Genomic DNA, 25,801 nt, shown 5'->3' with positions numbered 1-25,801 from the left:
AAAGTTTAGGTGAGACGAGTTCGCCTGAATGTGTGGTTTTCCTAAGGAAGAGACACAGAGTAGATGGTTTAAAATTTTATTTAATTTTAGACTTTTCATTTTAGAACAGTTTTACATTTACAGAAAAGTTGTAAGAGAGTACAGAGAGTTCGCAGATAGCCCACACTCAGTTTCCCCTATTACTAACAGCTTGCCTTGCACGGCACATTTAACGATCGGTATGGAAACATTATTAACAATAGTCCATACTTTGTTCAGATGACCTAGGTTTTTCCCTGTTTTCTGTCCCAGGATCCCATGTAGGGTACATGATATTTTCTTGTCATGTCTACTGAAGCTTGTCATGTCTATGGCAGTTTCTTAGACTTTCCTTGTTTTTGATGAGCTTGACAGTTTTAAGGAGTCTTGGTCAAGCATTTTGCAGAATGAAGTCCCCCATTTGGGATTTGTCTGATGTTTCCCTCATGACTCGACTGGGCTTACAGCTTTCTGGAAGGAAGATTATGGAAGTAAAGTGCCATGTTCATCACATCACATCAAGGGTGTAAAGTATCGACATGACTCACCTCTGCTGGCGTTGACCTTGATCACATGGCTGAGGGAGAGTTTGTCATGTTTCTCTACTATGAAGTCACTCTTTTTACCCCCCTTTTCCATACTGTGCTCATTGGAAAGAAATCACTCTGTGCAGCCCTTACTGGAGAGGCAAGGGATTATGCGGTTGCACATATACATAAGTTATTTGGATTCTTCTGCACAACAGATGTGTCTGTTCTCTCCCCTGTTCAATCGTTTATTTATATCAATATGCAGGCATGGATATTTACTTTACACTTTGGGTTATGATCCAATACTACTTTATCTTGTTGCTCAAATCACTCCAGCTTTGGCCACTGGGAACCCTTTCAATTAATTACTGGGTCCCTTTGACACACCCCTCTCATTATGGGCTCTTTATTTCTATTTTGAGCACTTCCTTGCTTTTGGACACTGAAAGACGTTCAAGGCTCATTTTACGTGTTTCCTGTTCGAGAAGCAGCCATTTATCCAGTGCTGTTGTTTTAAATTTATTTTTATCCTTTTAACTGTAAACTATTCAAAAACTAAACGTACAGCTCAGAGAGTTGTTACAAGGAACACAACCTCCCAGTGCTGTGCCGGAGCTGGCCCACGCGGCCCTCTCAGGGCCGTTTGTGCAATCTTTTCCCAGCTCCACGATGACATCATGTTGGTAGCTTGAAAATTGGCCATGGTGGTAGTGTTTACATGATGGAAATCAGGAAATGCTACAAGCCCAGGCTTTCTTTTCCCCCTGGAGAGCCAGTTGTTAAATACCAGCACACCACTGCTTGTAACTGCCACCCAAGTCAAGAAATAAAACCACAAACTAATAAATAAAATGTTGCCAGCTACCCCAGTAACCCCTCTGTGTATCCCATCATAACCGTCTCTATCCAAAAGTAACCACTACCCTGACTTTTATAGTAATCACTTCCGTGTATGTGTGTGTGTGTGTGTGTGTGTGTGTGCACGCACGCGCGTGTGTTTAATGGTTTTTATCAACTATGGGTCCATCCCTAGACACTATGGTTAATATCGCACATTATTTTTACCTTGCTGTGTACTTTAAGGTCTTTAATCTACAGATTCTCTATCTCTTTTTTTTTTCCTTTACAAATTATCTGTTGAAACATATGTGCCATTTTATCTGTAGTCCTTCCCCTGTCTGGATACTCACGGTATCGTTCAACATATTTCTTTGTACTCTGTTATTTCAAATTGACATTGATAGAATATTCCACCTAACAACAACAGCATACACGTTCTCTTCAAGTGTGTGTGGAATATATCACGAAGACCACATCCATAAAGCAAACCCCAAGGAATGTAAAAAAAAAAAAAAAATGAAACCAAACATACCGAAGTATGTTCTCTGATCATGATATAATTAATTAAACTAGAAAAGAATAACACAAAGATAACAGGAAAATCTCCCAGCACTTGGCAACTAACTTACACACTTGAAAATAGTCCGTGTTTCAAAGGGAAAAATCTCAAAGGAAATTAAAAAAAAACAAAACAACATTGAAGTGATATGCATGCAGCATATTCAAAATTTGTGGGACACAGCTAAAGCACGCTAAGAAGGAAATTTGTAACACTAAATGCTCACATTATAAAAGAAGAAAAATTTCAGATCAGTGGTCTGCATTCTCATTTCAAGAACTTAGAAAAAGAAGAGCAAAATAAGCTTAAGAATGCAATAAAAGAGGTCAGAAAGCAAAGTATAGGCATAAAAGCAATAGAGGAAATCAAGAGAACAAAATCTAGCTCTCTGAGATAACAAAAATGGACAAACTTCAAGCAACATGGACATATAAAAAAGAACACAAATTACCAATATCAAGATTGAAACAGGGAGTGTTGCTACAGGTCCTGCAAACATAAAAAATATAATAAGAGATGCCACAAGCAATTCTGTATGTATACAGTTGGCAAAGTAAGTGAAATAGACCAGTTCCTTAAAAAAAAAAAAAAAACTACCCTATTTCAGCCAATATGAAATGAATAATTTGAATTGCTCTATAAGGATTAAGGAAATTGAATTCATAATGTAAAAACTTTCCCCAAAGAAATCCTGAGGCACAGATGGCTTCTTCAGAAAATTCTCCCAAAGGTTTAAAGAAAAATTAGCACCAAGTCTGCATAATCTATACCAGAAAATAGAAGAGGAGGGAACACTTTCCAAGTCATTTTATGAAGTCTGTATTACTTTGATACCCAAACCAAACACAGCACAAGAGAAGCAAACTATAGACCAATATTCCTCGTGAACATTGATGCAAAAACCCTTAACAAAATATTAACACACAGAATTCAGCAACATATAAAAAATTGCGCACTATGGCCAGGTGATGTTTATTCAAAGAATGCAAGGCTAGTTCAATATTTGAAAATCAAATAATGTCATCCACCATATCAATGGGCTGAATAAGAAGTCACATGAGTACATCATTTGCAGAAAAATTTGAAATATTTAAGACTTATTCTTAACAAAATTCTTTACAAATTAGGGGTAGAGGGGGACTTCCTCAACTTAATAAAGTGCATTTATAAAAATCTACACTTAACAGTTACTTAATGGCAAAAGGCTGAATGTATTTCTCCTAATATTGGGAACAAGGCAGGGTTGTTTGCTCTTCCACTCTTATTCAATAAAATGCTGAACATTCTAGCCAGTATAATAAGGCAAGAAAAGAAAAGGAAAGGAAAAATAGAGTTTAGAAAGGAAGAAATAAAACTGTTTCTATGTGCTGATGATAGGCTTATTATCTATATAGAAAATATTTTAAAAATCTATTAAAAAACTCCTAGAATTAATAAGTGAGTTCAGCAAATTCATACCAGATAAACATACAAAAATCAATTGTATTTCTACAACGAACACATTCTCATCAAAATTAAAAATACAGTCCCCATTTACAATCACGAGAGAGAGAGAGAGGGAGGGAGGGAGAGAGAGAGAGGGAGAGAGACACCTGGGTTGTTCAGTCAGTTAAGCATCTGACTCTTGATTTCGACTCAGGTCAGGATCGTGAGATTGAGCCCAATGTTGGGCTCCAGGCTGGGCATGGAGACTGCTTGGGATTCTCTCTCTCCCTTTCACTCTGCCCCTCCGCTGCTTACACACACTCCTATCTCTCAAAAGAAAAAAAAATTTACATGTAAATCTAACAAAACATGTACAAGATTTGTACATGAAACTAGAAAACATTGATGAAAGAAATCAAATCAAAAAGATTTAAATAAATGGAGAGACATACTATGTTCATGGATTAGAAGACAACATTGTAAAGATGTCAGTTCTCCCCAAACTGATATTCAGGTTTAACACAATTCTTACCAAATTCCCAGCAAGAGCTTTTTGTAGATAAAAAGATTACTCTCAAATTTATGTGGGAGGGGCACCTGAGTGGCTCGGTCAGTTGAGCATCCAACTATGGCCCAGGTCATGATCTCGAGGTTCATGAGTTTGAGCCCCACATCAGGCTTGCTACTGTCAGCACAGAGCCTGCTTCAGATCCTCTGTCCCTTCTCTCTCCCCCTCCCTGCTTGTTCTTTCCCCTAAATAAATAAATAAATAAATAAATAAATAAATAAATAAAATTTATGTGGTATTGCAAAGAAGCCAGAAGAGCTAAAACAATTTTGATAGAGAAAAATGAAATGGGAAGAATTAGTCTATTCCATTTCAAGTCTTATTATATAGCTATAGTAATTAAGACTGTCTAGTATTGGTGGAGGGATAAACATGTAGATTAGTTGAACGGAACAGAGAACACAAAAATAGATCCACACAAATATGCCCAATCAATTTTTGACAAAGATTTAAGATAAATTAAAAAAAGCAAAGATAACCTTTTCAATAAATGTTGGCGCAAGTAGGCATCTATGAGCAAACCCCAAAACGCAACAAATAAAAAAAAACCCCACCCTGTTTCAGGATCTCACAGTTTATACAAAAATTTACTCAAAATGGATCAAGGACTTAAATGTAAAACATAAAGGGAAAAGTCCTATGAGAAATCTTTAAGATCTAAGGTAATGCCAAAAATTCTTAGATTGGAGACTAAAAGCATGAACTTTAAAAGGGAAAATTGATGAATTAGACTTCATAAAAATTCAAAACTTGCCAAGTGGATAAAAATACAAACTAAAGACTGGGAGAAAACATTTGCAAACCACGTATCCAACAAAGGACTAGTATCTGGAATATATCAAGAACTCAAAACCCAGCAGTTAAAAAAAATCAAACAATCTTGGGGCGCCTGGGTGGCTCAGTCCGTTGAGCCTCCGACTTCGGCTCAGGTCATGATCTCAAGGTTCGTGAGTTCGAGCCCCGTGTCGGGCTCTGTGTTGACAGCTCAGAGCCTGGAGCCTGCTTCGGATTCTGTGTCTCCCTCTCTCTCTGCCCCTAACCCACTCGCATTCTGTCTCTGTCTCTCTCAAAAATAAATAAAAACATTAAAAAAATCAATCCAATTTAAAAATGGGCAAGAGACAGGAAGAGTCATTTCACCTAAGAAGATATGCAGATGAGAAATAACCACATGAAAAATGTGCCATTAGGAAAACTCCCTATCATTAGGGGCATTTGTTACCTCCGCTTTGCTTTTCTCCCCAGCATTTATTATCACAATGTGCATCATGTATTTATTTGGCTGTTTATTTATTGTCTTTCTCTATGCGGGTGGGGACTGTGTTTTGTTCACTTTTTCACCCTGGAGAGAGAATTGTGCCTGAAGATGGTAAGTACTCGGTAAATATTTATAGAATGAATGAATACATGCTCTTGAAAGTTCAGATAGAACTCAGTTATGAGTTTTGTCCTGGAAGTATTGGTCTTTCCAAATAATAGAGTTTTAATCACTTTTCCATTCTTGTCTGATTTGATTAGCATTTGTTTTAGTCCAGTTTTTTACTGCTTCTTGAGTCTTTATAATTAATATTCTGTTAGGAAACCATCCATTTCCTCTAAATTTTCAAAATATTTTCAATAGGTTAAGATAAAGTAGTCTCATAATTCTTTTCCTCTCTTCTTCACCCCTTTTTTTCTTTAGCCAGGATCACCAAGGGTTTCGACCTTATTCAGTTTTGTGATTGTAAAGCACCAACTCTGCATTCATTTTTCCTAATTTTTACCTCACTAAATTCACCTTTAATTTATTTCATCTGTTTTATTTCTCAAATTGACTCTATTTTCCCCCTTAATTTATTAATTGACAGGGCACCTGGATGGCTGAGTTGGTTAAGCATCTGACTTTGATTCAGGTCACGAGCTCACAGTTCGTGGGTTCAAGCCCCGCGTCGGGCTCTGTGCTGACAACTCAGAGCCTGGAGCCTGCTTTGGATTCTGTGTCTCCCTCTCTCTCTGTCCCTCCCCTGCTTGCATTCTCTCTCTCTCTCTCTCTCTCAAAAATAAAATAAAAAGTTTTTTAAATTAAGTTGACATAGTAGTTACAATGAAGGCTAAGTTGCTGGAGCAGAGACTCGATCGCGAAACGTCTTTGTTATTTTCTTTCATGGAACAGTCCTGGGTGGGTAAGTGGCCTGTTCCATAACGTCATTCAGGAACACAAGCAAGTGGGAAAACTCTGCCATTCTCTAGGGTTGGGGGCAGCATACCAATGAGGGCCATTCCTGCCTATTACCTGTTCTTTATCAGTAAATTTTATTGCAGTGCAACCACACTGATATGTTTGCATCTTGCCTACATTTTACTTTTGAGCTTCAATGGCAGAACTGTAGTCATGAGAGACCAGATGGCTCACGAAACGAAAAGTATTTTCCCATCGGCCTTTGTCAGAACTAGTTTGCTGATTCTGCTCTAAGGCAGAGTCCTGGGTGCGTAATCAAAAGTGGGTCACCAGCACGCCTTCTTCCAGCTGGTAGGGAAGGAAGAGACAGTAGAGAAAAGGCATGTCCCCCCTGTGCCTAGAAGTGCTCCATACCACTTCCATTCATATTTGAGAATTTAGTCACATGGCCACATCTAACTGCAAGGGAGTCCTGGGCCGGTGTCACTGGGCACCAGCTTGCCCTGCCATGTGCCCAGCTACTGTTGTTTTACTGTGGTAAGCGGAGGATTGCTTTTGAAGGACAGCTACCAGTTCCCCCCATAGAGAAACATGAAGTTCCTTTATCTTCTGTCTTTCTCTTTGAAGAATGAAGAGATTTCAAGTGACAGATATTTTTCCAGCGCAACTAACACTTTGATTCAGAGGTTTTGAGAGGGTGCGTTCTCCTTTTCTTGATCTCCTTTAGGTAGTTTCAGTTTGGATTTCTTCATTAGTCCAACGTGTATTTGGGACGATGTTTTTTTAGTTTGCAAGTAGTTATGTATTTTCTAAAGTCATATTTTTTATTATTTATTTCTACTTCCAGTAAGAGAAGGTGACCCTAACATATATAGTTTTAAAACTGTGTTTATGCTTTATTTTTGACCAAATGCATATAAGATTTTGTAATACCTGGACATACATATGTGCGTGTGTATTCCTTTTTCAAATGACAAAGGTTTTTCAAATTTATTTTTATTAAAAAAAAATTTGTTTTAATGTTTATTTGTTTTTGAAGGAGAGAGAGACAGATCGTGAGCGGCAGAGGGGCAGAGAGAGAGAGAGGAAGACACAGAACCCAAAGCAGGCTCCAGGCTCTGAGCTGTCAGCACAGAGCCTGACGCGGGGCTCGAACTCGTGGACCGTGAGATCATGACCTGAGCCGAAGTCAGATGCTTAACTAACAGCCATCCAGGTGCCTCATCAAATGACAAAATTTTATTTCATATACACATCACGTTTGATTATGTTATTTGATTTTATGTCCTTTCTTATTTTTGTCTTTTGTATCTAATTCTGAGAAAATGGTTACTCTCATTTTAATATAATTTTAGAATGAAGTTCTTTCATTTCTAATGGTTGCCATTTATATATTTAGCTACCGTTTTTTTTGGTGCGGCAAATTTATCACGACTATATCTTGTTTTTAAATTTATGCATTTATTATTACTTCGTGTCCTTGTTTTTCCTTTTTGAAGATTTTAATTTTAAAATCTATGTGTTCTGATAATGATAATACCACTTGTGATGCCTTGATGCCTTTTTTTTGCTTTTTTTTAAGGATCTATTTCTCATCCTTTTTTTTTTTTAAACCTAAGAGTTACTTCTCTCATCTGTAAAAATGAAGATGATAAAACACACTCTAACTTTTGTGAGGATGAAGGAAGGCGATGGCTGTGGGAGTGTTTGTAAACCATGAAGAACTCCACGTAAGGGTGGTATCATTCCTCCTGCTTTGGGGTCTATCTACTACCCCACCTCTATTGTTGTCTGACTTTGAACGTACGTTACTGGGAGGAGCGGATCCACTTTTTTTTTTTTTTTTTTTTTTTTTTGTGCCATTTATCATCTATCTATGTACCCACCTACCTACCTTTTTATCTGTTTATGCATCCTGATTATCTTTTTTTATTTTTTATTTTTTTCAACGTTTATTTATTTTTGGGACAGAGAGAGACAGAGCATGAACGGGGGAGGGGCAGAGAGAGAGGGAGACACAGAATCGGAAACAGGCTCCAGGCTCCGAGCCATCAGCCCAGAGCCCGACGCGGGGCTCGAACCCACGGACGCGAGATCGCGACCTGGCTGAAGGCGGACGCTTAACCGACTGCGCCACCCAGGCGCCCCCTGATTATCTTTTTAACCCATTTAATCATTAACCTGTGTGCTGCCTCTCCTATTCCAGCGCATCTAGATTAACTGTACCCCTCACCTGCCAATTTTCATTGCCGACACCAGGAAGAATATCTGCACCATTATTATTACAGGAGCCATAAATTATTTAAACAAAAAAACACGTTCACTTAAGTTTTATTGTCCTACTATCGTCTAAAACAGGTACAGAGTTGGAAAAAAAAAAAAAAAAAAAGAAAAAGACCCAGCTACTGTGAAATCTCAAAAAATACTCAGGTACTCAGGTAGGGGGTTAAATGTGGGAAGCCAGCATTTTAAGGTTATTCTTAAATTTCAGTAAATTGCAGTAAAGTTATAAGCAGTCACTTGACGAAACACTTTTGAGTGCGACTTCCATTGCCTCCCCCCACCCCCACCCCTCCACCCACTGCAGTTAAAAATGGATAAAGTTATAAACTCAGAAAGTTTGTCCTCTGTTTCTTGCTGCGTTTCTATCTTGTCAAGAGCCACTTCTTGCTACATCATCAGTCTAGGTCCTCCTTAGTTCCTTTATATCCTCAGGGATATTCAAAAAGGAAAAACCAGGGCGCCTGGGTGGCTCAGTTATTTAAGCGCTGGACTGTTGATCTCCGCTCAGGTCGTGATCTCATCGTTCGCGGGATTGAGCCCCGCATCGAGCTCTCTGCGGACAGTGTGGTGCCTGCTTGGGATGGTCTCTCTCCCTCTCTCTCTGCCCCTCTCCTGCGCACATGTGTGCTTATGCTCTCTCAAAATAAACATGAAAAAAATTTTAAAAAGGAAAATCCATATATTTCTAAGCTTACTCTATCCCTGCATTTTAAGTGTTTCTTGTAAACAACACGTGTGTCTTTTTATAGGAGAAAGTAACCCACTTATTACACTGGTATTCACAACTGATGTTCTAAATGCATGTTTATGTTTAGTATACATTTTACTTTGGGGTTCTTAGATTATCTAATTTCCTCATTTTTGCAGGTTTTATGAACTGGTGATTAACTCTTTTTTTCACTTGTTTCATTTTTATTAACCAGTTTCATTTAGCCATTCCTTTCCCAACACTCATCATCAAACTCACATTTCACCACTGTTACATGAAAAGAAGCTTTAGCTGTTTCTCTTATTTTTTTTTAAGTTTATCTATTTTGAGAGAGAGCATGAGCGAGGAGGGGCGGAGAGAGACAGACGGAGAGAGAGAGAGAAAGAATCCCAAGCAGGCTCCAAGCTATCAGCACAGAGCCCGACCTGTGGCTCGATCCCATGAACCGTGAGATCATGACCTGAGCTGAAATCAAGAGTTGGACCCTTAACTGACTGAGGCACACAGGTGCCCCCTCTTATGTTTTAATAGAAAATATATTCTTTTGGGGCGCCTGGGTGGCTCAGTCTGTTAAGCATCTGACTTCGGCTCAGGTCATGATCTCACAGTTGATGAATTTGAGCCCCGTGTCAGGCTCTGTGCTGACAGCTCAGAGCCTGGAGCCTGCTTCAGATTCTGTGTCTCCCTCTCTCTCTCTGCCCCTCCCCTGCTCATGCTCTGTCTCTCTCTGTCTCAAAAATAAATAAAAACATTAAAAAAAAATTAAAAAAAGAAAATATATTCTTTTGATAAAAGTCTTTTGTTTAGGGATTCATATAATTCACATTTAATGTCATAATGAGATGAAATTTAATTTTTCTAACTTAGTATTTGCTATTTATCTGACTTTCTTCTTTTTCTTTTTTCCCTTCCTTACTCTTTCTGCCTTGGTCAACTTTTCTGTTTATTCCCCTTTGTCCCTATTAGCTTCAAAGTTCTACTGTCCTTTCCAGAGCTCCTAGCAGTTGCCATCCTGATCTTGAAATCACAGTGAAAAAGTTTGTCCATTATTACATTAAAGCAAAATAATAAATATACTCCCCTCACCCTAAGACACTTTGCTAACCTCCTCTCAACCAACAAAACCAGGAGAAGCCTTCCCAGTGCCTCTCCCTGCCTCACTTCTGGCCTTGCTGAAGCAGCTTAAAATGTCTACACTTGGGCTAAAATCATCTTCCTTGTCAAGAATACTTACCTAACTTACATTAGGAGCTCCAAGTGACATTCCCGTCATCTATGCTATGAAGACACAATAAGATGTACTGCTCTGCTTCTCATCTCATGCTCTGGTTTGGAGTTAGAGAGTTAGAGGACTCTCCCAAGCGTTGTCCTCAGATAGGTTACGTGGCTCTTGTGTTTTCTGAAGCCTTGCATGTCAGAACGAGGCTAGAGAATGAGTCAAGCCAGTGAGGGAAGCCCCAGAATCTTTACAAAGTGCACTTGCGGCTGTTCACTCAAGAGATTCTAGTACAAGATGCCTCAGTGGAAATGGGCTCCCCAATGTCAACAGTGATATGTGATCAAGGTCACAGGATGTGTTTCCAATAACTGATGGCAGGGCGGAGGTAGTAATCAGAAATATTTCTACCACAGATACCTGGGCTGTGTTAATTATTTATGCAGTCTTTAAGTATGCACTAGATGAGCCAAGTAAAGCATTTATTTAATTTCTTTTTTTTTTTAATGTTTATTTTTGGGAGAGAGAGAGAGAGTGTGTGCGCATGAGTTGGGGAGGGCCAGAATCTGAAGCAGGCTCCAGGCTCTGAGTTGTCAGCACAGAGCCCAGCATGGGGATCGAACTTGTGAACTTTGAGTTCAGTTCATGAATTCAACTCATGACCTGAGCTGAAGTCGGATGCGCAACTGACTGAGCCACCCAGGCACCCCTAATTTCCTCTTTTGTAATGTTTACTTATTTTTGAGAGAGAGAGAGAGAGAGAGAGAGTGCACGTGCTCGAGAGAGAAAGTGGGGGAGGGGCAGAGAGCGAGGGAGACGCAGAATCTGAAGCAGGCTGACCAGACTCTGAGCTGTCAGAGCATTCGAGCTGGTTTGAACCCACACACTGTGAGATCATGACCTGAGCCAAAGTCGGACGCTTAACCGCCTGAGCCACCCAGACGCCCCTCATTTCTGTAACAACCAGTGTCCTCGTGTGATGGACAAGTGCCTGACGTGAGCAACCCCAATACCAAAAGATCCAATTCCCAGGCCCGGGGTCTCCCCGAAGGAAGAGGAAAGGACCTACCATCGCTATGGTGACTGATAAGCTTCGATGCACTCTGTCTGCCTTAAACACGTAACGGTGATAGCACATAAAAGCGAAAAAACACATGGTTTGGCTGAAAGACAAAATAAAGGTCTCTAGAAACCATACACAGTACGGAAGTGCAAAGCAGTGAGGGGGGCTGAAGCCGCATGTCTGGGTTTTAGGTCCAGAGATGGGCCGTGGCTGTGAGCCACTTGGATCCTACTGGGGACTGATCTGAAAGTTTTATATTTAGATGGGGGAGATAGAAGCCAGGAGCCTGCGTGAAGTCAGGACCTAGAGGGGAGATTCTTCCTCCTCCGTAAAGGCTCCTGCTGTCCACCACGTAGGGCCATGGGTTTATGGAAGTGGGGAGCCTGGGGGGATGGGAGAACTGGGGGGATGGGGCCAGGAACCGAATCACGTTCAAGGGATGACCCTGTGATATTGCCAATTAATCGTCGTGGGACAGGAGCCCAATGAGACACTATAAGAACTGTTGTGGACCAGGGGTCACAGCGAAGGGATCCGAGACGGGGACAACTGTCAAACTGGCAAACAGCGAGGGGTTAAAACCAGGGAGAAACAGGGAAAAACAAACACACCTCAAACACCTCACTTAAAATGAGGCTGCTAATCAAATTACAAAACGGAGGAAGAAATCTAACACAGAAAGAACATGATCTTTCTGGAACAGTTTAGCAAAACCTTTAAATGTGTTCCACGACCAGTAGTTAATTGTTCTGGGTATTTATTTCATCCCTTAACGTAGTGGCTGAAAACCACAGCAGCAACATACTGGGTCGGCAGGTGGGTGGGGCCAGTCTGTGGTTGGCAAACTGAGGAACGGCACCCCCTGGAGGTTCGCTCCCTTCCAGGCGGGGCATCTGGGCAACTGGAACCCCTGGGGGCTCCTGGTGCGCCCCTGTTTCTTCACGTGCACTTCCTGCTTGGCAGCTGTAGGCAGCGGACTTCGAAAAGCCAGTTCGGGGCACCCTCGGTCCTAAGAGGGGGGCCGAGCCAAGGGAAGCCTGGCTCATTTTTATGACCTAGCCTTACAGATCTCACGGCAGCTTAAGTTGCATTCTTTTTCTTAGAAGTGAGTCACTAAGGTCAGTACAGGTTCAAGGGAAGGCCAATTAGATCGCATCGTTCCGTGGAAGGCAGGCCAAAGATTTTGCGGGCGTGTTTTCAGTCTGCCACGGTTGGCTCTCTGGCCTCAAATTATGTACTTGTCTTCCCCCCACGTGCAAATTACATACAAGCTTCCCAATATCCCTAATACAGGACCGACTCGGGTTCGAGGCCCAGAACCTCCTTTTCTCCGCCTGGTTCCGAGGCGGATGATGGCTCCGGCACAGCTTCTGACATAGCACCTCAAGTACAGCGTCTCTCGGTCCGAGACCCGGGAACCGGACACCCAACATACACTGGTGGGACAGGCCCAGAAACACTGCCGTATGAGAGAATGACTCTCATCCGTAACAAGGTACAATAGAGAGCACCCGAAGGCCCGGGGGTATAGCTCAGGGGTAGAGCACTTGACTGCAATAGGGAGCACCCGGGAATCACTGGCCTATACGGTTCCGGAGCCCCGTTGGGCACGTGTTGCCTTGGCTAGGGCTCAGCCCACCATGTGGGGCGGTCCACCACAGCCCTGGGCCCCTGGTGCTGCCTGCTGAGTTAGCCTTCCTTTTCCATAAAATGCTGCCACGTTGGCAGCTGAGGAATTTGGGCACCGTGCTTCTTCCCGAGGAGTCTTAGAGCGAAAAGCCCTCTTCGTTGCGTGCCGCCTCTATTCCTTTCAGTCCACGTTGATACAGTTCCTTTAAACTTTTTTGCGGTTTTGTTTTTAGGAACCAACTTCTAGAAACACATACCCAGGGGCGCCTGGGTGGCGCAGTCGGTTAAGCGTCCGACTTCAGCCAGGTCACGATCTCGCGGTCCGGGAGTTCGAGCCCCGCGTCGGGCTCTGGGCTGATGGCTCGGAGCCTGGAGCCTGTTTCTGATTCTGTGTCTCCCTCTCTCTCTGCCCCTCCCCCGTTCATGCTCTGTCTCTCTGTCCCAAAAATAAATAAAAACGTTGAAAAAAAATTAAAAAAAAAAAAAAAAAAAAAAAGAAACACATACCCAGAAATCTCACCGACTGGGCTTCACATGAAGCCACTGAGACAAGAAAGTCAAGATTCTTAGAAGTCCTAACGGTTAATGGAGAGGATCTGTGAGGCATGACCTTAAGATCCTTCTTCTTCTCTTTTTTTTTTTTTTGAGAGAGAGAATGAGAGAGTGCTCACACGTGTGCACGTGTGCGTGGGAGAAGGGCAGAGGGAGAGGGAGACAGAATCTTAAGCAGGATCCACAGCCAACACAGAGCCCAATTCAGGGCTTGACCCCACAACTGTGAGATTATGACCTGAGCAGAAATCAAGAGTCAGATGCTCAACCGACTGCCCCATGATCCTTCTTCCTTTTGTACTGCCTCCTACCATTTAAAATTGCATGCTGATATAGTTCCTTTAGAAACATAATGGGTTTCCTGTGAATCAATTTACAAAATCCAGTTCATTAAAAACATTACATACACAAGCATCATCGAGAGGCTTCCACTTGGACAGCAGAGAGACCACAAACTGAAGATTCCTAGAAACCTTATTGTACTCTTAAGATGCTTTGATGGTATTTTGTCTGGCTAACTGGTTTTCTGAGGCACTGTCTCAGATCTTTCCGAGATATTAACCAGGGACTTACAGTCCTACTTTGGATGGGATCTTTTATCGATCTGAATATCTTGGAAATCATGGGAATAAGAACAATTTTATTTTGAAGCCAGCAAGTCCTGGATCATTGTAGGTCTTTCTTGAGCTTCTCTCTTTCCTCTCACATTTTGTGGTAATTTGTTACAGCAGCAACAGAAAACTAATTCAGCTATCAAGTCTCTTTAGTTTTCTTTAACCTAAAACAGTTTCTCAGTCTTTCTTTGTCTTTCATGACTTTGACACTTTTGAAGAGCATTTTGTTGAATCTCCCTCAATTTACATTCATTTGATATTTCCCCATGACTAAATTCAGGTCATAAAATTGTGGCAGGAATATCGGTGATGGAAAATGCTATTGTGTTCTTCTCAATGTAGTCTATTGATTTATCCCATTACTGATGAGCTTAAATTTGATCAGTTACAGACAATTGATTTGTTCCATTACTAATGAGGTTAACTTAAAAAAATTTTTCATGTTTATTTATTTTTGAGAGAGAGAGAGAGAGAGAAAGAGAGAGGGAGAAAGAAAGATGGAGTCAACATGAGTAGGAGAGGGGCAGAGAGAGAGGGAGACACAGAATCTGAAGCAGGGTCCAGGCTCCGAGCTGTCAGCACAGAGCCCGACGCGGGGCTCGAACTCACCAGCTATGAGATCATGACCTGAGCTGAAGTCAGACACTTAACGGGCTGAGCCACCCAGGCACCCCACTAATGAGGTTAACTTTGATCAGCTCTTTAAATTGGTATACTCTGGGTTTCTCTATAGCAAAGTTACTCTTTTTGTAATTAATAAATATTTTGTGGTAAGGTACTTGAATCCTACATGCTGCTTCTCGGCAATACTTAGCCCACTAGTTTATATCCGTTGATGATTATCTTGTGAAGTAATTATCACTATGATTGTTGCCAGTTCATAGGTTTTTAATTTCATTACCCTTCTTCTCTAGTTATTAGCTAGAATCCCACTTCTCTACTTATTTATATTTTTTCATTTAATTTTTATTATCATAACCTTTTAAATTCTTTTATTCCACGGCTTTTAATCTGTTGCTGTATTGGTTTATTTTCGCCCACGTTTTCCTAAAGTAGGCTAGTGGGTGCCACTTCAAAGTGGCTCCTGTGTCATTTTTCACAGGTTCCATATCATCCTTTGAACATTTCTTTACTTTCTGGTACCAGATGTCCCAGGACTGTCTTGTTGTACTTTCCTTGCTCCAAGTCTTAGAATTAGCCATTTTCCAGAGAGCTCCGAACTGGTTAGTGGAGAATGGTACTTAGAAACCAGGATCTGGATATTTGTGTGCTCACTGCTACTCTGTATCACTGCTTCTAAGCCCTCTTAGAGGCAGAGTTAGGAAATATATGTGTGAGTGCATGTGTGTGTGTGTGTGTATTTACACATACATACCTCTGTCTTTGTATTACATGTACACACACTGTTTTTTATGTGTGTTGTGAACATATACCCCTAAGAATATTAATTAAGGGATTAAAAATTATTTTCTCTTCCTCATTGCCTTTGTTTCATCTGAGTTTCCTTTTTCCTTTTTTTGTCATTTTAGTCTCTGTGTCTTTTTTTTATTTTAAAAAATTTAAGTTTATTTATTTATTTTGAAAGAGAGAGAGAACAGAGCAGGAGAGAGGGAGAGAGAGAGAGAGAGAGAGCATGAAGGGGGGAGGGGTGGAGAGAGAGAATCCCAATCAGACTCTATGCTGTCAGTGCAGGGCCTGACGTGGGGTTAGATCTCACGAACCATGACATCATGACCTGAGCCAAAACCAAAAGTCAGATGTTTAACTGACTGAGCCACCCAGGCATCCCTCTCTTTCATGTGGGGGTTGCCTGAAATGTTCGATGATCACTGTCATTCCATATTTAAGAGTGATGCACAACAGATTTCTTGTTTTCTATAATGATGAAATACATCATGCAGACAAACCTTTTCATGAAAAATAACTATAGATATTGGAGAAAAGTATAAATATATCTTCATAGAAGCAACATAAATGGACATACACTTTAATACCACTCTTTTGGAGAGGAGTTTGCAAAAATCAAGAAAATTACATAAGCATTTTGGCCCATAAATCCACTTCTAGAATTTACTGTGAAGATATACCTTGACAATATGAAAATATATATAAAGAAAGTTATCATTTGCATGATTATTTGTAATTGTACAATATGGAAAACAATCGAAGTGCCCATCCATGAGAGAGAGGTTAAATAAGGTATGCTACATGTGCACAAAGTAACACTACTTAGTAAAATAAACAATAAGGGTGATTTCTATCGACTGACATGGAGTGATACCCAGGATATATTGTCCATTGAAAAAGCAAAATGTAGATCAGCATGTATCTGTAATATACCTTTTATGTGAAGAAAGGGAGATAGAAAAATATACATGTGTCTGCTTATTTGTGAGTAAAAAAAAGAAAGAAAGAAAAGAAACTTAAGAAGAATAGACCAGAAACTAATGAGATTGTTTTCCAAGGCTAATGGGTGGAAATTGGGTGGGAAGCATGAGGGGACTGGAACAGAAGTGATGACAAACGGGCATTTCTTTGATTTACTTTTTCATATGTTCTGAATTTTAGAACTATGTTAATGTTTCACATGCTTAAAGAAAATATTAACAAGGGTGGGAAATAACAAAAAAATAGAACACAGAAACAAAGGAACTTAAATCTATTCTAATTGGATAACATGACCACACTGAAAGGGTATGAAGGATGATTTTGAACACAGTATTTTGAATATATGCCCACAGGCTAAAGACCACAAGAACTGTAAACAAATACTGTGCTCTAGTTAGAAAGTATGGGTGAGCAATTATGAAACTACTTTATGTGTATTCCATAACGGGATAAGTAAATATAGTGTGTAATGAGAGCCAGGTTCCTCACTGTTGGAGAAAGCAGTTAATATATGAAAAATGCTAGACTGACGTCTACATACATTGTGTAGACTGTATGCATTTTAGAATCAGCTTGTTAGTATCTGCTAAAAACTCGGCTTGTTTGCTGAGTTGTTGGGTTGAAGTTTTTGGATGCATAACCGTGAACTGATGAAGATACTCTTTCCTTCTTTTTCTTTCTTTCATTTATTTTTATACCTCTATATATCTACACACACACACACACACACACACACACACACACACACACACACTTTTTCTCATATATCCACCAGAAAGAAAACTTAAGGCCAACATCTCTCATGAACACAGACACAGAAATCCCTAACAAAATATTAGCAAATCAAATTCAGCAATATATTAAAAAGGATACTACCTTGCAATCAAGTATGGTTCATCCTAGGAATGCAAGGCTGGTTTAAACATTCAAAATCAATCCCTGTAGCTCACTATATTAGTATACTAAATAGTAAAAAAAAAAAAAAAAAAAAAATCATCATATCAGTAAATGCAATACTGGCATTCAACACAGCATCTATTCATGATTTTTTTTTTTAAATCATACAACCTAGGAATAGACAGAACTTCCTTAACCTAATAAAAAGTATTCGTGAAAACTTAACAAATAACATTGTATTTAATGGTGAGAGACTCAGTGCAAAGAGGTTCTCAGTTACTACTTCTATTTAATATCATACTGGAAGTCCTGGTTTGTGCAAGAAAAAGAAAAGACATAGAGACTGGAAAGGAAGAAATAAAACTGTCTCTATTCATAGATGATTATCTATGTAGAAGGTCCCCCAAAATCTACACACACAAAATCCCTGAAACTAATAAGTGAGTTTAGCAAGGTCACAGGACACAAAGGTAATGTTAAAAAAGTTCCTTGTAGGGGCGCCTGGGTGGCGCAGTCAGTTAAGCGTCCGACTTCAGCCAGGTCACGATCTCGCGGTCCGTGAGTTCAAGCCCCGCGTCAGGCTCTGGGCTGATGGCTCAGAGCCTGGAGCCTGTTTCCAATTCTGTGTCTCCCTCTCTACCCCTCCCCCGTTCATGCTCTGTCTCTCTCTGTCCCAAAAATAAATAAAAAAAACAAAAAAACGTTGAGTAAAAAAGTTCCTTGTATTCTTATATGCCACCAGTGACCAACAGGAATTTGAAATTTTAAAAAATACCACTTATAATAATAACAAAGACAGTACTGACAAAATACATGCAAGGTTTATATGCAGGAAACTGCCAAGCACAAAAACAAAAACAAAAACAAAGATGATCTAGATGATTTGGCTTATGCCCTGGTTCATACGTTACAAGGCTCAATATTTGCAAGATGTCAGTTCTTCCTAATTTGATTTATACATTCAGTATCATCTTAAACAGAATCCAAGCGAAATACTCACAAGCTGATCTGAAAATACAATCTACACACTGTATGCAAAGACAAAAGGAATAGCCAAGCCAATTCTGAAAAAGGAATATATACTGGGAAGACTCACATTCCCTGGGTTTGAGACTTTTATAGTAATTATAACAGTGCGACACTGGTGAAAAAGATAGATACACAGGTCAACAGAACAGAATCGGGAGGCCAGAAATAAACCAGAGGGGTTGGAATAATTGGATATCCACATGCCAAATAAGACAAAATAAAAAAGGATCCTGATACATACCTCACATCTTATACAAAAATTAAATAAAAATGGACTATAGGTCTACATGTAAAACATAACACTATACAACTTTTAAAAGAAATCTGGGAGAAAGTCTGCATGACCTTAGGTTTGGTGGTGAGTTTTTAGATACTACCTCAAAAGTACAATCCATGAAGGAAAAATATATATATAAATTGAACTTTACAAAGGTTAAAAACTTTCTCTTTCAAGGAGACATTTATTTTTTTTTTTTTATTTTTTTTTTTTTTAAATTTTTCAACGTTTATTTATTTTTGGGACAGAGAGAGACAGAGCATGAACGGGGGAGGGGCAGAGAGAGAGGGAGACACAGAATCGGAAACAGGCTCCAGGCTCCGAGCCATCAGCCCAGAGCCCGACGCGGGGCTCGAACTCACGGACTGCGAGATCGTGACCTGGCTGAAGTCGGACGCCTAACCGACTGCGCCACCCAGGCGCCCCTCAAGGAGACATTTAAAACAATTAAAACACAAGTTACAGACTGGGAGAAAGTCTATGCAAAATACCTATCTGATAAAGGATTTACATCCAAAATATATAAAGAACTCTCAACATTTAACAATAAGAAAATAACCTAATAAAAACCAAAAAGTTCATTTAAAAAATGGGCCAAGGATCTGAACAGGCATTTTACTAAAAATGATACACAGGTGCCAATAAGCATATGAAAAGGTTCTCAACATATGAACTTTCTCAACATATGAACCATATGCCAACAAGCATATGAAAACCCAATTATCATTGGGAAATGCACATCAAAACAAGGAGACACCAGCTAAAATTCAAAAATCGTATAAGATCAAAACACTAGGAGGATGTGGGGCAACGGGACCTCTCATTCATTATTCACAGAAATGAAAAATTTGGTACAACCATTTTGGAAGATGGCATAAAAGTACGTTATCATGTTAATCATAGACTTATCATATGATGTAGTAACCACACAGAATATCTGCTATCCAGATTACACACAAGAAAAGAACAACCCTTTGTATTGTAGGCAAAGGCCATACACAGTGAACCAAAGAAACACACCCATAAAATCGAGGAAACTTTTTTAGGTTTAACAGATTTCATAGCTTTTTCAGATACAAGTGTTATAAACCGAGGCAAATAAAAGTCACTTTCCAAGTGTATTACATTCCCAAGGGCAACTAAAACTCAGATAAAACTCTGCAGTCTTACTGACTTAAAAAACCAAAGTTTAAAGGGCAAACAGCAGCTGAAAAAGTGAAGGGGGGAGAATCCCAGAAAAGAGAGAGCCGTCAAGTAAGAGCCAAATTATGTGTATAAATTTGCACAAATTTCTAACTTTCTGATAGCCATCTAGTGGGCAGACTCCAAATAGCCCCAGGGAAGCAAAAAGAACCTCTTATCCATTGCAGCTAACCGTGGGGGAGATGGGCTACAAACAAACAAACAAACAAACCCAATAAATACTCTTTAGAGAAACATACCCCAAGTTACTAGAATACTCATGCACAAAATTACTAGAAATACAAAGAAAAGAAACATGTGAGCCACACACAAGAGAAAGGATAATTGACGGAGGCTTGACAGCACGAGGGAGCAGAGCCTAGAATTAGCAGAAAAGGATTTGCAACCTATGCTCCAAGGGATCAGAGTAAATATACTCCCTAAACAAACAAATGGGAAACATCAGCAGAGAAAGAGAAATTATAGAAAACAACCGAATGAAAATTATAGAACTTAAAAATCCACTTTTGGAATGAAACATTTCACCAGATGGTCAATAGAGTTATAGAAAATAACAAATGCTAAACGATGTTGCAAAATACTGGAGTCCCCCAGGTAGTGTGGTGAGGGTTGTGTAGGTGGGGAGGTAAAGGGATCTTTTCTTTTTTTTTTTTTTTTTTAATTTTTTTTTTTTCAATGTTTATTTATTTTTGGGACAGAGAGAGACAGAGCATGAACGGGGGAGGGGCAGAGAGAGAGGGAGACACAGAATCGGAAACAGGCTCCAGGCTCTGAGCCATCAGCCCAGAGCCCGACGCGGGGCTCAAACTCCCGGACCGCGAGATCGTGACCTGGTTGAAGTCGGACGCTTAACCGACTGCGCCACCCAGGCGCCCCATAAAGGGATCTTTTCTTGAGGAGAAGGGTAGAGGAGGTGAGCAGGGAAGAATTAGCGTGTTGTGGGGGTGTCTCAGTGAAGGAAAAATAGTTCGTATTTTGGTGAGTTGTGTGGGACTGATTAATAAAGCAGGGAAAACAGGACAATAATGATTAATGGAATGAAAACATACAAAGGAAGACCAAAATTAACCAGAGGAAGAAGTGAAATTAGTAACAGCTCTATCAAACTCACAAAAATAGGGTAAAAGACCTTAAATAAAAAGTCCTTAATATAAATAATAATAACATATAATATTGCAATATTGCGATATAACAATATGGTATACAGTGTATATGATATTATTTAACATTATATATTAAATATAATAAGTATAGAATAAGATAGAAGGAATATAATAAAATAGAACAATGTGAAATATGAATGAACTGAATCAACCCATTAAAACACAAAGGCCGGGGGGGGGTGGAGGGGCAGGCACCTGGGTAGCTCAGTCGGTTAAGCATCCGATTTCTGACTCAAGTCATGATCTCTCAGTCTGTGAGGTCGGGCTCTGTGCTGACAGTTCAGAGCCTGGAGCCTGCCTCGGATTCTGTGTCTCCCTCTCTCTGTCCCTCCCCTGCTCACGCTCTGGCTCTCTCTCAAAAATAAATAAACATTAAAAAAAAATGTTGTAAAGTAAAAATTGGAACCTCTCTTTACTCCCGTCAGACAGGCAAAACTAAAAGGAAACATAAGGCCTATTACTTTCTGGTTGGGCAAGTGGGAGGTACTGTTTTCACATATCGCTATAGGATGGTTAAGTGTTATAGCACTCGAACAATGTAATGTTTTTGGAAAGCAGTCTGGCAACATCCCTGATAATTAAAAATTTCAAATACTCTTCAACCCAGGAGTTCCCCTTCTGGGAGTTTGTCCCATGGATCAATTGATAAGGACCCATGATCACGGATGCTTACTAAGGCATAGGGGTGCCTCGGTGGCTCAGTGGGTTAGGCATCCTGCTTCAGCTTAGGTCATGATCTCATGGCTTGGGAGTTACAGCTCCGCATCGGGCCCGCTTTGGATCCTCTGTCCCCCTCTCTCTCTGCCCCTTCCCTGCTCATGCTCTCTCTCTCTCTCAACAATGAATGAATAATTAAAAAAAAAAAAAAAGCATGGTCCATAGTGACCAAGATCAGGAAACAAAAGGAATGCCCATCATTGACATTCTTATAAATGCTTAAGCAAATTTATTTAAATATATCTGCAAGCGGGGCGCCTGGGTGGCGCTGTCGGTTAAGCGTCCGACTTCAGCCAGGTCACGATCTCGCGGTCCAGGAGTTCGAGCCCCGCGTCAGGCTCTGGGCTGATGGCTCGGAGCCTGGAGCCTGTTTCCGATTCTGTGTCTCCCTCTCTCTCTGCCCCTCCCCCGTTCATGCTCTGTCTCTCTCTGTCCCAAAAATAAACGTTGAAAAAAAAAAAATATATTTGCAAGCAATGCTTAAAGTCAATGTATTAGATACAGTTAATAATTTTGATGAGTTACATTAGTACCTGTGTGTCTGGAAAATGTTGCTAATTATACTTACACATTTTATAGTCAGCTGAGAACTTGCAGCACTTGAAATTCCTCTTGTGCCCCCCAAATCCTTTGGATACTTCAAGATCCTAAGAATGAAGAAAGTGACATTATGGTAGTAACATCCGTCGGGAGAAGTTAGCACATATAAATAGCAACTGAGAGAAGAATAAATACAGAGAAAAATGCTCACCTTCGTCTGGCAATATTTATCAGGGTTTAAGAAGTTTGGGAGAATTCAAAATTCTGCCACGCCTGTGGAAATATTTCACTATTTGGTGTGGCGGGGGAATTTATTTTTTGTTCTTGGTGACTCAATTCAGGTCTCAATTCAGGTCATGATCTCACGAGTTCGAGCCCCATGTCGGGCTCTGTGCTGACAGCTCCGAGCCTGGGGCCTGCTTCGGATTCTGTGTCTCTGTCTCTCTCTGCTCCTCCCCCTTTCCCCTGCTCTCTCTCAAAAATAAACCTTAAAAAAATGTTTTTTTGAGTTGAACTTTTCCAGTGTTATTTTTGCTCTAAATTGCTTCCCAACCAAACTGGATTTTTCCAAATCTCACTCCCTAGTACCTTGCTATATAGCTTCATGCAGAGGTCTCCAAATTATTTTACTCCTGTTTTCATGTGTGTTCAAACCTTGATATGTAAGCCCTAGCTACTTTTATAATTACCACATACCCCCTTGAGGACATCTACATTACAGCAGGATTTATCTTTCTTTATACTTTTTTTTTAAGTTTGTTTATCTTGAGAGAGACAAAGACAGCCTGATCAGGGGAGGGGCAGAGAGAGGGACAGAGAGGGCATCCCTAGCAGGCTCCACACTGCTAACGTAGAGCCAGACGTGGGGCTCGAACTCATGAAACTGTGAAATCACGACCTGAGCTGAAACCAAGAGTTGGTCACTCAACAAACTGAGCCACCCAGGTGCCCCAGTAGGATTTATCTTTCAAAAATACTTTCCACTAACAAATAATCATACTTTAGATTTATTCAAATTATTAGCATTATTGTTCACCACTTACCTTCTGCTTTCTTGAGATGTCCATATTGATTCCATTGTTTCTTCTCTGGATTATTTGTAGCTTTTTTTTATCTTTTTTAAATAAAAAGACAATAGGGGCGCCTGGGTGGTGCAGTCGGCTAAGCGTCCGACTTCAGCCAGGTCACGATCTCGCGGTCCGTGAGTTCGAGCCCCACGTCAGGCTCTGGGCTGATGGCTCAGAGCCTGGAGCCTGTTTCCGATTCTGTGTCTCCCTCTCTTTCTGCCCCTCCCCCGTTCATGCTCTGTCTCTCTCTGTCCCAACAATAAATAAACGTTGAAAAAAAAATTTTTTTTAAAAAGACAATAATTTACTTTCTAAAAATCTACGTGTCAGAACTCATAGTTTGCTCGAACATCTGTTTGACGACTTAGTTGACTCTACTGGCTTCTATCATTCAGTGTTTCAGGTAAGTCTGATGTCAGTTCTGATTTTCTTCCAGATTGTAAGCATCTGGGACCTAAATTTTTTTATTTTTGCTTTTCATTTATTCTCATAATTCCCCACATTTTTTGGGGGGGGGCGCCTGGGTAGCTCAGTTGGTTGAGCGTCCAACTCTTGATTTTGGCTCAGGTCATGGTTGAGTGACCAACTCTTGGTTTCAGCTCAGGTCGTGATCTCACAGTTTCATGAGTTCGAACCCCACGTCTGGCTCTATGTTAGCAGTGCGGAGCCTGCTAGGGATGCCCTCTCTGTCCCTCTCTCTGCCCCTCCCCTGATCAGGCTGTCTTTGTCTCTCTCAAGATAAATAAACTTAAAAAAAAGTATAAAGAAAGATAAATCCTGCTGTAATGTAGATGTCCTCTCCCTGAGTTGTGGGATTGAGCCCCGCACTGGGCTCTGTGCTGAGTGTGGAGCCTGCTTAAGATTCTCTGTTTCCCTCTGCTCCCCTACCCTCCACACATGCTCTCTCTCTCTCTTTCTCAAATTAAAAAAAAAAAAAAAATTCCCGTATTTTCTTAACTGGGATTGTGGCTTCACCAAATCCTCCTAGAATTTCTCCTAAGATATTGGTCTATGTATTTTGCTGCTAGGTTGTATTGTGTGAACATGTTCGTTATACTTTGTCTTGGTGGAACAGACCTTTTTTGGTAATCCTCTTCCGCTTGTTGTTGATCTCAGGTCTTGGATCTTCCTTCAGCTCAGGGAAAAATTCTCATCGTATTTTGGGGGCACTGTCTCCCCAATGCTCAACCCCCACTTTCTTCTCTCCTTTTGGATGCCTGGATATTGCCTTCCCTAAAACCATAGCGGTCAATTGGTGTGGACCCCAGAGTCAAATGACCTCGTTTAAAACCTGCCACTTCCAACTCGCAATCTCTCCGAGCCTTAGTTCCTTCCTGTAAAATGAAGATAGTAGTAAGTGCTGACAAGGGAGGCAGAGACACACGGTTTTTGTTATCTTCCCAGAATTTGAAAATTGAAGGTAAAGCATGAGACTTTTTAAGAGATTTCTGCTTGTAGCCTTGCATGTGATAAGTGATGCCTCTCCCCGTAAGAGGCATGTGGGGCAGGTTCCGGTGGGGAAATTCGGCCGCCTGAGACAGAAGGAGTTTGAGCACTGTCGGGAGACCGGTGCCCAGCCTCGGGTAGCTGGTGGCCCTGGGGAAGCAGCCTTCACGCCCTGGGCTAGTCTGCCAAGGTGAGGGGAGAACTTCCAACGTCTGCTTGTTTTAAAGTTTGGTTTTGATTTTTTTTTTTTTTTTTTTTTTGAGAACGAATGCATTTGCACTGTCTGTGTAGGATAAGCAAACAAAAAGGGTCCCCTTCAGTGGCTTTTTATTCAGTGGTCTAACTTTAAAGATGGGGCAAGTTAAAATTTAAGTAAGATCTAAGGGGATTTCGAAGAGATAGTTTCTGTTACGAGAATTTTACTTGATGAAATAAAAATCGCAAGAAACTTGCCTATTGGGGCACATGGGTGGGTCAGTCGGTTAAGCATCCAACTCTTGATCTCGGCTCAAGTCATGATCTCGAAGTTTGTGGGTTCGAGCCCTGCGTCGGGCTACACGTGCTGATGGTGCGGAGCCTGCTTGGGATTCTGTCTCTCCTTCTCTCTGTCCCTCCCCCACTTGTGCGCTCGCTCGCGCTCTCTCTCTCTCTCTCCCAATAAACTCAAAAAAAAAAAAAAAAAGAGAGAAACTTACCTACTGATGCCTATCTAGCCACCCACCTTCCAGAAATTTTAAACAGAGCTAACGACTCCTTGCTACGAGCTTATGCAGTACAAATTTACAAGAATTAGATTTCTCAGAGGCTCTCCAGTTGTGGGCCATTGTAGTGAAGTCATGTCAGGTGGTTCACTTCTGGGAAGCAGTACATTGTTGTGGACTTTGCTCGTTTTGATGCAAAAGGGCAGAAC

General features: G+C 40.7%; 1 long non-coding RNA gene across 2 annotated transcripts in view; it reads left to right on the top strand.

The window, feature by feature from the left end:
- The window catches only part of LOC147572117 (uncharacterized), an 83,182-nt gene extending 58,257 nt beyond the window's left edge, over window positions 1-24,925 (top strand). Inside the window, exons 2-4 of one of the 2 annotated variants that reach the window (XR_015246650.1) lie at window positions 7,138-7,314; window positions 12,663-12,864; window positions 24,562-24,925. This is a non-coding gene — a long non-coding RNA (uncharacterized LOC147572117). Of the gene's footprint in view, window positions 1-7,137; window positions 7,315-12,662; window positions 12,865-13,231; window positions 13,260-24,561 lie in introns of those variants that run through there. The other variant, XR_015246649.1, reaches the window with a different exon arrangement.
- The last annotated feature ends 876 nt before the right edge of the window (window positions 24,926-25,801 follow it).

The sequence above is a fragment of the Puma concolor genome, chromosome F2 (assembly GCF_028749965.1).
Source record: "Puma concolor isolate L17-30 chromosome F2, mPumCon1.1.hap2, whole genome shotgun sequence".
NCBI classification, from domain to species: domain Eukaryota; kingdom Metazoa; phylum Chordata; class Mammalia; order Carnivora; family Felidae; genus Puma; species Puma concolor.
This window is presented reverse-complemented; position numbering and strand designations above follow the sequence as displayed.